The 14,028-nt window shown below is 37.1% G+C and overlaps 1 pseudogene; it reads right to left on the bottom strand.

Moving 5' to 3' along the window:
• Positions 1–8,747: 8,747 nt before the first annotated feature.
• LOC149221021 (uncharacterized) lies at positions 8,748–9,469 on the bottom strand (annotated as a pseudogene).
• Positions 9,470–14,028: the final 4,559 nt, after the last annotated feature.

Below are 14,028 nucleotides of genomic sequence, written 5' to 3'. Positions count from 1 at the left end.
TCCCAAAAAAAAAATTGCTTCCATTATTAAGAGACTTACATAATGAGGTACATCTCTTTATCATAGATGGGGAATACTTGGATAATATCATAAGACCACTAGATGTCCTTTCTAAGTGAGGATTGAACCAATAGCATAGTTAGAGGCATTTGTCTCAATCTCAAAAGAATTTTGCATGTCTAGCAATGTGAGCATTGGTGCAGAGAAAAGTAGGTGTTTTAGATCCTTGAATGCTTTCGTCTATGACTCAGAATATAAAAACTTTTCTTTTTCTCCACACTTTTTCACTTGACTTAAAGGCCAAGTGATATAATAGAACCCAAACACAAACTTTTAGTAGAAGTTAACAAGGTTTGAGAAGCTACAGATCTTAGTTAGAGTTGTCGGGGCTGACCAATCCTAATGACTTAAATATTGGCTACGTCCACATGCACCCCATGTTCATCCAATGTATCCCAAGTATTGAATTTTGTGGTTTCCAAATGAGAAGTTATCCATATTGGCATACAAATTGTGTTGCCACAGGGTGATCAAGACCTACTAAATGTGTTGCAAATATTCTACCTAGGATGTGCTAAATATGAGGATGTCATCCAAATATACAACCACAAAATATTTTATGAATGGGCACAGGATATCATCCATCATCCTCATGAAAATTGTTGGAGAATTAGTCAAGCCAAAGGGCATGACAAACCTCTCTAAAATCCCTTCTTTAGTTTTAAATGTTATCTTTCATACCTCAGTTTGTTCAATTGGAACCTTGTGGTACCCTGAATTCATACCAATATTACTAAAGAACTTGGCACCCTTAAGTTGGTCAAGAAGATTGTCAATTATGGGGAATGATTATCTATTCTTGGTAGTGATTTTGTTCATGGCTCTATAATCAATATAGAGTCTCCATGTCCCATCCTTCTTATACACCAACATAATTGGACTCCTACAAGGTGAGGAGCTTAGTCAAATGTGGTCCTTTTGGATGAGTTCACGAAACTGACATTTTATTTCCTTATTCTCTAAGAGAGACTGCTTATACATTGGACTACTAGGTAAAGGAGCACCAGGTATCAAGTCAATTAATTAGTTGACCTATCAATGTAGTGGCACCCCCATCAGTGGAGTGAGGATATCTATATAAGTCTCTACAATATTGTCCACTTGGTTTTGTTATGTGGAGAGGCCTCATCTAGAGGCTGCGATGGTTTCAATGACCTTCATTTGACCTACTATCTGAATCACGAAGAGAACAAATATTGTTGTATAATATATTACCTTTTGGCACTATTTTTAGAAGATTAATGAGATTATAGCATTTGGGACTACCCCTATTATCTTGTAGAGTTAACCTCTAAGAGTAACAGTGACACTACGAGGAAAAGACTCATAAATATCATGACATCTCCATATATAAGGTTGTCCTAAAATAACATCACAAAATTCAAGTGGGGAAAAATCACACGGTACCTCATTGTTGAAAGGTTTGATGATGGAGGATAGGTGGTACTATTGCCTGACATAGATGTCTCATCCATGGCTCAACCAACCAATGGTGTATGGTTGGGAGCATTGAAATATTGATAGCTTTAGTCTCTTGATGACGTCGATTGATATCAGTCATTCTTCTGGCTCTCGTTGTCAACAATGAAATAGAATGGGGTCCCCTTCACCCACATCTGTGAATGAAAGAGGTGCTCCCTCTTCTCAAGCTCCTTTGGCTCTTTTGGTTGGATATTTTTGGTCCTGATGGTAACACTGGGTTTTTCATCAACGACCGGCTTTGCTTTATGTTGTTCTAATTCAGAATCAACACCAGAGTATATTTCATTTTCTTTAAGCTTCGCCAATAATTATTGTTTAGAACAACATTCATCAATTTTGTGCGAGAGGTTTTGTGGAACTCACACCACTTTCTAATGTACTTTCTTGATTTCCCATTACCCTTCTTTGCTTGCAACTTGGGTTGGTTATCTTGAGGTTGTATTTCCTTACTTTGTCCCTTGTTTTGTGAGTTAGGGATTCCTTTTCCATACTTTTGTTGTAATGGATTTGCAAACCTAAACTTTTGCTTATTTTGTTGTTTCAAGTTCTGCTCAATTTTATATAATTTCTAATAAATTTGGATGATTTTAAAAGTAAAATAATTTTATTCTATAAAATGTGAGTGTCATTGAAGCCCACAAGCGTAGAGCATACGATGACATGGTGCTCTATTAAGGCACCCTATGGGAAAAAGGTCACCGGTTTGAAACTCCCTGGGTCAGTGTGGCTCAGGTTATGTGAAATCTCCATGTGATTTTAATAGCTTAGATGCCCCTAAGTCACGAGTACTCAGGCCATAGGTTATGTGTGCTAGTCATCTCAAGACTCACATAACCAAACCTTATATATCTATCTATATATATATATATATATATATATAACATATATATATATATATATATATATATATATATATATATGTCATTTAATATATATATATATATATATATATATATATATCTGTGTGTATGTCATTTAAAATATAGTGGAAATTAGTATATTTTTGAGGGAAAAATATGTAAAATGGAAATCATTTTCATATCATAAAATAAATAAATAAAAATTGGTAAGAAAAATTAGAGCCAATCATTTAAAAATTTGGAAATAAAGTATAACATTTTGTATTTTAAGCACTAAACTTATTTTTAAGACTTTTGTTTAAATCAATTTTATTTCAAATTTAAGACTTCTTTTTGAAATAAAATATTTTTATTATATAATTTTTTTTTTTAATTATTAAATATTTTTAAAATGAAATAATTTTATTATATGAAATTTATATAAATTAGTATTTTCCCATTAAAAATTAAGTTTTTTTAATAATAAAATCACTGAAATGGGTAGTCTAACGAGGCGGAGGAGTTGCTCGGAAAGTTATGGAAATTCCGGTCATATTTAGAGAAAATCCGGCAAGCATTTTTGTAAATCCAAGTTATAGTTGTTAAACTTCAAAATTTTAGGTGCCCTAGATGTTTTTTACGGTGGTGAATCCATTTCCACCATCAAAAACACGATTCAAACAGATTTTTTGATTTTTTTTTCTCAGATTCTAGCCACTTTTGACTGTGTGAGCAATTCCTCCGCCTTGTTAGACCACTCCAAGTGAAACTCACTGACCATCAAAATTTAAACCTTAAAAATATTTTTTAGTTTTTATCTCACTATAGACTCATTATTTCTCACCATGTTTTGAAATAGTTGTAACTTGGACAAATCGAGAATATGCGTCTTTTTGCTTGTAACTTTTCAACTCAGTTTTCAACACTTGTAGGAGAGTTGAATCAGTTCACTTGCCTTTGGCGTCTACACTTTTGATCTTCGTTTGACACCCGACACATAATTTTTTAGGCTTACCCTTCTGTCAGCTTCTTATATGGCATAGGCTGTCTACAAAATGGGTAATGTGTAGAATATGAAATGACTTATTTCCAGCCAAATGAGAAAACAGTATTATGAAGAAAAAAAATATATATAAAAGATAAAACAATTAAAAAACACAGTGACTGTGTGAGCTAAGAAATGCTGCAAATCTCATATATTAAATTCAACTATAAACTACATTCTTAAATAGTAAAACTATTACTAAAATATTTGTCAATCAACTCTGCAATCAATCTACTGGCATTACAGCGAATTTCCAGCAACTTCCAGCACTGACCATCCTAACAATCTGCTGCTTTAATTTTACAGACAACACAAAATCTGCTGCCTACTTTGTCAGCAATTTACATAACTAATTAAGCATTATTCCCAACACTCCCCCTTAATGATTAATGAGGATTTACTATCTTATCTCGTAATGCCAAAAACTGATCTTTTGCAACTGCTTTAGTGAATATATCTGCTAGTTGATGCTGAGTATTTATATGCTTCAATTCAATCTCCTTCTTCTGCACCAAATCTCTAATGAAGTGATATTTGAGGTCAAAATGCTTTGTCTTGCTGTGATGAACTGGATTCTTTGCTAACTTGATGGCACTTACATTATCACAATTACTCACTGTAGACTGAACTTGTTTTTCTCCAATTTCTTCCAAAATTTTTCTGAGCCAAAGAGCTTGTGTACCTGCTGAGGTAACTGCAACATATTCCGCTTCTGTGGATGACAGGGCAACAATGCTTTGTTTTTTTGAGCTCCATGTAATCAAACTAGAACCAAAAGAGAAACAATTTCCAGATGTGGACTTACGGTCATCAAGACTACCTCCCCAATCTGAATCACTAAATCCAACAAGATTGAACTTTTCAGAAGAGTAGTAATGAATACCAAAATTTAGAGTGCCTTTCACATACCTTAAAATCCTCTTGGCTGCCTTCATATGTATTTGAGATGGATTTGTCATATACCTTGAAACAAGTGAAACTAAATATGTAATGTCAGGCCTTGTGTGGGTTAGAAATATCAAGCTTCCCACAATACTTCTGTAAGTTTTCTCATCAACTAAATCAGCACCATCATCTCTACATAACACCTCTCCATGAGCACTTGGAGTAGGGGATGGATGACAATCAAGCATATCAAATTTATTTAGCATATCCTGTGCATACTTTGTCTGACAAATGAAAATCTCATCCCTACTTTGATAAACCCCCATTCCTAGAAAATATTTCATGATGCCTAGATCTTTCATCTCAAATTCATTCATCATAGCAGCTTTGAATTTATCATTCATCTTAGAACTACTACCCATATACAATAGATCATCAACATACAAACTTATGATTAAAATATCAATACCTTCTTGTTTGTAGTAAAGGGTAGGATCATTCTTACTTCTCTAGAAGCCATTTTGCTGAAAGTATCCATCAATCCTTGCATACCACACCCTTGGTGCTTGATTAAGGCCATACAAAGCCTTCTTCAACTTGTAGACATTATTCTCCTTTCCTTCCACTTCAAAACCTTGTGGCTGCTCCACATATACTTCCTCTTCTAAGTACCCATTCAAGAAGGCACTTTTCACATCCATATGATGTATGCTCCACCTTTTATGAGCTGCTAATGAAATCAACATTCTAATGGTCTCCTGTCTTGCTACTGGTGCAAATGTCTTTTCATAATCAATTCCATACTTCTGTGTGAATCCTTTAGCAACTAATCTTGCTTTGTGTCTTTCAACACTCCCATCACTGTTAAATTTAGTCTTATAGACCCATTTGGTGCCAATCTTTTCCTTGTCATGTGGAAGCTCTGTCAACTTCCAAGTGTCATTCCTTTGAATGGAATCCATCTCTTCTTGCATTGCTTGCATCCAAACCTCATTAGTACATGCATCTTCAAAACATGATGGTTCGAATTCAGCCTTAGCTAATAAAGCAAAATTGACTATCTCACCTATTGGGCTTTCTTCATGTGCTTGATTTGCACTCCTCTCATAAATATCACTCAATCTTCTTACCTTCCTTGTAGAACTTGGAGAAGAAGTTGGACTTGAACTTGATGTTGAAGAAATTGATGAAGGGCTGCTTGGTGGAGTTAAGCCACTAATTACAGAAACATTAGTTGGCTGCTCATTATCATTATCAACAATTATATCATTCAAAACAGATTTTGTCTTCTCAACATGGCCTTTTTGATGACCATAAACTCCCCCTTCATCAAAAATTACATCTCTTGAGACAATAAGCTTGTTAGTTAGAGGATTATACAATTTATAAGCCTTGCTTGTCTCACTATACCCAATAAAAATACATAACTCACTCTTTGCATCTAACTTTTTTCTATTCTGATCAGGTACATGCACATAAGCCAAACAACCAAAAACTTTGAAATGATTAACATTAGGCTTTTTTCCATACCAAGCTTCATAAGGAGTCATATTTTCCAGTGCACTGGTGGGGCTACGGTTCAGGATGTATACTGCTGTAGCAACTGCATCTCCCCAATAAGTGTTGCTCAATCCCTTAGTTTGTAGCATGCATCTTGCCATTTCAACCACAGTACGATTTTTCCTTTCAGCTATGCCATTCTGCTGGGGTGTGTATGTTGTAGTATGCTGCCTCTTGATGCCATTCATATCACAATAACTCTGGAAAGCTTTTGAGCATAATTCTCCCCCACGGTCAGTCTGCAAACATTTGATCTTGCACCCTCTCTCATTTTCTACAAGGGCTTTGAACTTCTTGAATGTATCCAGGGCTTCACTTTTGGCCTTCAAAAAATATACCCAACAATTTCGTGAGTAATCATTAATAAAAGTGATGAAATATGATGACTTACCTAAACTCTTAGTCTGCATAGGACCACATATGTCTGAATGAACAAGCTGAAGTGGGTGACAAGCCCTCCATGCACTACCCTTTGGAAACCTTTCCCTTTCATGCTTTCCTTTAGCACATCCTTCACAAACCTCCTTATGCTCTTCTACCTTGGGCAAACCAGAAACTAATGCATGTGAGGTTAGAAACTTCAAACTGTGAAAATTCAAATGCCCATACCTGAGATGCCATAACCAACTTGAATCCTCATAAGCCATATTAGCAAGATTGCTGTTATGTTCATAAAACCTCAAGGGAAACATCCTATTTCTTGTCATAGGCACAACAGTGATCACCCTATTTCCCTTATTCTTATCATAGATAGTACATGTCTTATTTTTAAAGATCACTTTATAATTTTTCTCACATAGCTGTCCAACACTCAACAAATTATGCTTCAATTGTGGAGTATAATAAATGTCATGAATACTCTTTATACCTTCTTTTGTTTGGACCTCCATAGCTCCTTTGGCAGCAACCTCCAATGATTTATCATCACCAAGCTGGATCTTGGATTTGAAACTTCCATCCTTTGCTGAAAACAACTTCTCATTCCCTGTCATATGGTTAGAGCATCCAGAATCTAGGTACCAAACATCTTTACTAGTATTTTCACCTTTGGCATAAGATAAAAATAAGTGATCTTGAGGATACTCACCACTTTCATGAGCATAATTAGCATTTTTACCTTCTTTCAATCTGCATTCTCTTTCAAAGTGACCATACCTGTTACAATGGTAACATTGAACATTTCTCTTATCAAATCTACCTCTACTTCTTCCTCTGAAACTACCTCTTCCACTTGAGCCACCTCTTCCTCTACCTCTTGAATAATTTTGGCTTTGCCATTTACCTTGACCTTGATGGCTTTTGGTATTGCTGCTACTTGCATCTTCATTCTTTGTAATTTGTAATTTAGAGGAAAAAGCTTTCTCTACAGCTTCAAAAGTTTCCTTCAATCTTTCTTCATGAGACATCAAAGATCCAACCAATTCATCAAACTGTAGTTTTGTTAAATCCTTACTTTCTTCCATGATTATTGCAACATGATTCCATCTATGTGTTAAAGACCTCAATACTTTTTTAATTAAAGCTTCATTACTTACAGCTTCTCCAAGTGTAGCCATTTTATTGACCACATCTTTGACTCTCACACAATAGTCACTGATACTTTCAGCTTCTTGCATTTTCAAATTCTCGAACTCTCGCTTCAATGTCTGAAGCTTGACCACCTTAACTTGATCACTACCTTGGTAAGCTTCTTGTAGAGTCTCCCAGGCAGCTTTGGCAGTTTTTGCTCGAGATATTCTTGGAAATAAGCTCTTATCAAGAGCTATCTGAATGTGAAACAAAGCTTGAGCATTCTTCTTCCTTGCTTCCTTTCTTGTTATTCTTTCATTGGATGTAAGAGCATTCCAATCAGCTGGCTCTTCATATCCTGATTCAACAATCTCCCACAAATCTTTTCCAATAAAAAAGGTTAGCATCTTAATGCACCAATAATCATAATCGTTACCATCAAATTCTAGAACTAGCATCTGGTTAGAATTCGACATGATTAACTTTAGCGAAATTCCAACAATACAGCTTTAACCCAAAAAAATTTTACTTGCTCTGATACCACATGTAGAATATGAAATGACTTATTTCTAGCCAAATGAGAAAACAGTACTATGAAGAAAAAAAATATATATAAAAGATAAAACAATTAAAAAACACAGTGGCTGTGTGAGCTAAGAAATGCTGCAAATCTCATATATTAAATTCAACTATAAACTACATTCTTAAATAGTAAAACTATTACTAAAATATTTGTCAATCAACTCTGCAATCAATCTACTGGCATTACAACGAATTTCCAGCAACTTCCAGACCATCCTAACAATCTGCTGCTTTAATTTTACAGACAACACAAATCTGCTGCCTACTTTGTCAGCAATTTTCATAACTAATTAAGCATTATTCCCAACATAATGCACCTCTAGATTTTTTCGTTGCACAACCAACAGTTATTTGCTTTCATGACGCCGTTAAGTAAACTCCCTACCGTGTTGGTTCAAATTACATTAGCAATTTTATTTATCTGTTATCTCTCCCTGTTTCTTAGTTCCCTGTGTTGTGTATTATCTCTCGGTCCAGTTCTAATCATCGTTGACATGGACTACGATCGACCCTTGTCACAGTGCAAATTTTAGTCAGCTTCAATCTGTTTCCCTCCTGCTCATGCTTTGAAGATTTGGAAATCGTTGTTGCGGGTCAGTCATTCAACTGAGCTTTACAACTTGTTGGGTTTGGTTTACTTCCTTGTTTCCCTTTGAATAATATTTGGGCGTATAAAAATAATTTTTATTACATGTCTGGCTCAATGTGATAGTCTCTTTCTCTATTTTTCTACAAGCATTTTCCATAGCACTGCGTGTGGCTTCAAGGGTCGTCCTTCAATGCAGTCATCTTCGTTGCACCTTAAGATTAATCAGCTTCATTAAGCCTTTCGATATATTTTCCATAGACCGGCGGTTCTTGATTATCAAGCACTTCAATTTCCGCATTGCATCCTCGTGGAACGAGGGAATGCTTAAGCGAATTATTTTCAAACTCCAAAAAACTTCTATGAGCAGCTCTTTCGATTTGGGAAATGCCCCTGCTCATTTGGAAATGCAGTGAACTCCCTGTTATAATTCCACTTCAAGTGTAGTGTTTTCAGATTAAGAATCTTTTCTAACCCTCTGAAATCTTCATTGCAACTGTTTCCCAACCCCGTTAATTTTAGCTCCATGAGATTCTGAAGTTGAAAAATCCATGTAGGAACCACATAGTTAGAAAGATGAGTTATTTCAAGGCATTCCATGGCTTCCATGTCCGTTGGAAGGTAAAGGTCATCACAGGGGCTATGTCCATTGGAATAATGAAAATATTGGGTCCGCATCTTTGTCATGCCCCTAAAAGTGCCCTCGTCCTCCACTCGATGATCACCACTACCATATGTTTGAAATTCTATTGATAGGTGTTGGAGAAGGGTCAATCCTTTGAGATCCCTCAATTGCACGACATTGACACTGGCCGCATTTTGAACAATGAATCTCACACCTTTTAGCGTTTGTAGGTAGATGAGCTTCGATATCCCCACAGGAAAATTAATTATATTTGAGCTTCAATTCAAATGTAGCATATATTTATGCTTATCAATCCCTGAATGTAGTCTTTCTACACGGGTGCCATCAACACCCAGAAATTGGAGGTACCTCAGACCACTCAACGATTCAGGCAGTTTCTTAATAAATGGTCAAGATTCACTTAAATCTAACACACACAGATATCTCATATTGTCAAAAAATCTTGCATAGATTTATTCAAGACAGTAATTATAAGATAGCAATAAAATTCATATTTATTCAACTGTTGTTTTATAGAAAGGATGAATAGAGTCTTCTATAACTTACTAGCACAACAGATGTGGCAGGCCCACCGACGTCATCCCCCTCTGGGTTAATATCATTGACCTCACTGGAACTATTTCCTTCATCCGAAGGCAGCCCAGTGTTGTTTTTCTTGTGGAATTTAGCAGTGTAGTGCTTGAAAACTTTCTTGAATTTCTTAAATTCAAAGTAGGAGAGCCCTCATCTACCAAGAAAAAGAGTAGAGACAAAAACTGACTAAAAAAAGATGTTGAATGATTGATCGAAAGAGGAAAAAATGAAACTGGATTCCAAAGCGTAGGAGGGTTGGCTCAGAAAGGTAGGAAGAACCTATAACTGATTTAGTATTTTATGATTTGAAATATGAATGATTACACCATTATAGGTCTCTGAGGTTTAAAAAAAAATGGAGTCAATAAAAATATCATTTTGTTTTTAGAAAAGGAATAGGATTTATTTTGATTTTACAAAAGATAGTCAAAAGTGAATAAAATAATATGAACAATGTAAACTTTGAAATGGGAACTATAAAATTTAAATGGGAACTCCAGCCAAAAAACTCCAAAAGAAACATTGTGTATTCCGGAATGATGTTTTATTTTTAAGGATTAATTTTCAACATTTAAAAAAAATGGCAGTGAAACCAATTTTTTTTGTGCAAAATAAATGAAAAAAATACAGTAATGTTGTTGGTAGAATAACATTTTTCTTTCCCAGCTATAATTTCAATATTTTTTAGTAATTTTGATAAAGATAAAATAATGGGATCCGATAATAGTTTTCGTCCATGTCGTTAAACATATAATAACATGACATTAAATATCACTAAAATTCTAATTGTTTTCAACCATAACATTAAAGATTAAAAAAAACAAAAAAAAATTGAAAAATTTTCAACCATAGAATTAAAAAACTTTGAGTTTTCAACACATTTAAACCATGACATTATAAACATATTACATCACTAAATTAATCAAAATATCAATACTTGTAGATTGAATGAAATATAAATTATATCTCTAAGTTATTGTTGCATTGTGGATATTCTAAACAAATAAGTTCATCATAACTAAAACATATAATCCAACAAACATAAAAATGACTCATAACTTCATGTAACATCATATGGAAATTAAAATTTTTATTTCTATATACCATGCAAAAATTAGTTGTATAAACTATCTCAAACAATTATTCAAAATTATTCAAGGTCGTGTAAGCCCGCGGCATAACAGACGTGTGGCACGCTCGCTATGCCATGGGCGGGCACGCCCACGACCGCGCGGGCCAGCCCACACGCACAAGTCGGGGCGCCTCCCATAGGCACAAGGTCTGTCTTTGTGGGCGGGCACACTCGACCATGGGAGTGTCCGCCCATAACACAACGTGCGTGCAACATGCACGCCCACTATACCGCGGTCGGGCACGCTCACAGCTGGGCACACGCGCCCACATGCAAGGAATCGACCCCTCGCAGGCCAAGGGGCTTATTCTGAGAGTCGGTCCCCAGCAGGGAATCGGCCCCTAGCAGGCCAAGGGGTTTATTCTGGGAATTGAACCGAGGTAGGTCAGGTGGTTGATTCTCAGAATCGGTCCTCGGTAGGCCAAGGCACCGATTCCGGAAATTGGCCCTGGGGCCTGCCAGGGGCCAATTTTGGTGTCGGAATCGACCCCTTTCCTTCTCAGGGGCTGATTATAGTAATCTGCCCATCCTCGGTAAGCCAACGGGATGATTCCAGGAATTAGCACCTTCGCCTACCCAGTGTCATTTTGACTGGGGCAGGCACACTGATGGTTGGGCACGCCTGCCCATAGGCCTATGCATATGCTTATGGGCATGCACGCCCAGGTAAAAGCGCCCCCCTGGCAGGCCAAGGGGTCAGACCCGACACGTAAGGGGGTCGATTCCGACAATCAGTCCCCTGGCCTGCCAGGGGCAGATCCCCAGGCTAGGGGCCGACCACCGACAAACTAAGAGAACAGGTTATCAAGCCAAGGAGCCGATTCTCGGAGGTTGATTCCAAGAATCAACCCACGACAGGCGAAGGGGCACATTCGAGAATCGCCCCCTTGGCCTGCCAAGGGACGATTATGGGAAAATCAGCCCCCTAGCCTACCAAGGGACCGCTTTGACTTGTGCCTATGGGCAAGCACGCCCAACCATGGGTGTACCCACCTGAATCAAAGTGGCTCCTTGGCAGGCTAGGGGGGCGATTCTAGGAATCAACCCCCTGGCCCACCAGGGGCTAATTTTGGGAATCAACACCCTCACTTGTCAAGGGTCGATTCCTAGAATCGACCTCTTCACCTGTCGGTGGTCGATTCCCGACAAGCTTGGTGGATGATTCCCAGAATTGGCACTTGGTTGACCAAGGTGCCATTTGTGGGAATCGGCCACTTGGCCTGATTCTCGGAATCAACCCCCGGTAGACCAAAGGGTCGATTTTGGGAATAGGACCCTCGCTTGCCAGGGGCCAATTCCCAGAATCAACGCTTGATAGGCCAAGGGTTCGATTATGAATTGATCCCCTGGCCTCTCAAGGGCCGATCCCCGAAATTGCCCCCCTAGGCTGTCGGGGGCCGATTCCGGGAATAGGCTCCCTGGCCTGCTGGGGGCCGATTATGGGAATCGGCCCCCGGCAGGCCGGGGGGTAGATTCCTAGAATCAACCCCTGACAGGCGAGGGGGTCGATTTTGGGGATAGCCCGTTAACAAGCTAGGGGGCCTATTCCTAGAATCGACCCCCGATAGGCCAGGGGGGAAATTATGGGGATGAAACCCTTGGCCTATTAGGGGCGATTCCCAAAATCAAACCCCTGGCTTGCCGGGGGCTGATTCCCGGCCCACAATAGGCTAAGGGGTCGAATCTAGGCTGATTCCAAGAATCATCCCGCTGGCTTATCAAGGGCCGATTTCAAGAATCAACCTCCTAACTTGCCAGAATCAGCCCAGGGACCAGGGAAAATTTTAAGAACCCCCCCTAAATTTACATGTATAATAAATGGGCGAATCTCCATGGTATATAGGAAAAATGGAAGGCGATTTTATCAATAATATGATATGTATATATAATTTTTTGGCGAATCTCTCACTAGGCATGGCAAATATTTTACTCAATTATAAAATCTTGTGTTTATTGAATACACAAATAAAATCATTGCATTTCTTTAAAATATCTTTTGAAATCAAAATTACTGAAATTACATATCGATAACCTAGTGGGTGTAGGTTAAAATTCACCCGTGCCATTCAGAGAAAGCATGAGAAAAAACCTAATACTATATATAAAACCAAGAAAAATTCAAATTCATCACTTCTAGGGACCTCGTAACCACCCTGCCAATACACAACTATGTTCCTGTTTGCAATTAGAAAAATTACCCAAATTACAATCTGTTTACTCCAGCATATGTTGGAAAGTTATAGAATGATGACTAGTGCAATCAATCCATTCCTTTTAGCCCTGGATTTGTTTTAGTTTAAAACAGAAGTATACAAATATACGTGTCCAATTTTTATGCTTTAACCATTCACCTTAAGATATTTTTACAATATAATTTCCTAAGTCTATTTAATATCTTCATAATCATAAAAACCAACCTATATCCATCTTAACTCCACATCTACCACTCTTAGGGGGATGAAATCTATTTATCCCTTTGAGCACTTGGTAGACCCAGAATTAAGATGGATCTAAGCTGATATAATTTCCCCTTTAAATAGTCTATGCTCACATGAATACCATGGTATTACCATGGGTCAATACCATGGGTTATCATAAACCTGGAGCTTAAAAATTACTATTAGTAATTTATAAAAATGAATAAAATGAATAGTTGATTTTTATTTTATTTTTTATTTTAACCAAGCTAAAATGTTTAACATACATTTTTACTCTTGATCGGATCAAATATTTTTTCACTCTATGCTAGTTTGCATGTCACGATATTTGATACCTCTCGAGGGTTAGTAGATCCAGAGTAAAGATGGATCTATGCTGGTTTAATTCCGCCATTTAAATAGGCTACATTCCAGGTGAATACCATGGGTCAATACCATGTGCCATTTTGGTGAATACCATGGGTCAATACCATGTGTGATTTTTATTTTTATTAATACTAATATTAGGGTTAATAATGTTTTTTGGCATGGTATTAATAACAATCTAGTCCATGGTATTTGTCCCATAGTATTTTTCCCATACGTTTCACCTAAATATAACACATTTTTTGAGTGTTCGTAAATATAAGGTGACTTATGGAGTAAATCTAAAAAAAAATGTTTTATTTGTTTACCATACCTCTTCTTTATT

This window comes from Pinus tabuliformis, chromosome Q, assembly GCF_031772625.1.
Source record: "Pinus tabuliformis cultivar Carrire ecotype Pingquan chromosome Q, CPIR1, whole genome shotgun sequence".
Taxonomy (NCBI): domain Eukaryota; kingdom Viridiplantae; phylum Streptophyta; class Pinopsida; order Pinales; family Pinaceae; genus Pinus; species Pinus tabuliformis.
The sequence above is the reverse complement of the archived record's forward strand: the minus strand, read 5'-3'. Positions and strand labels throughout refer to the sequence as shown.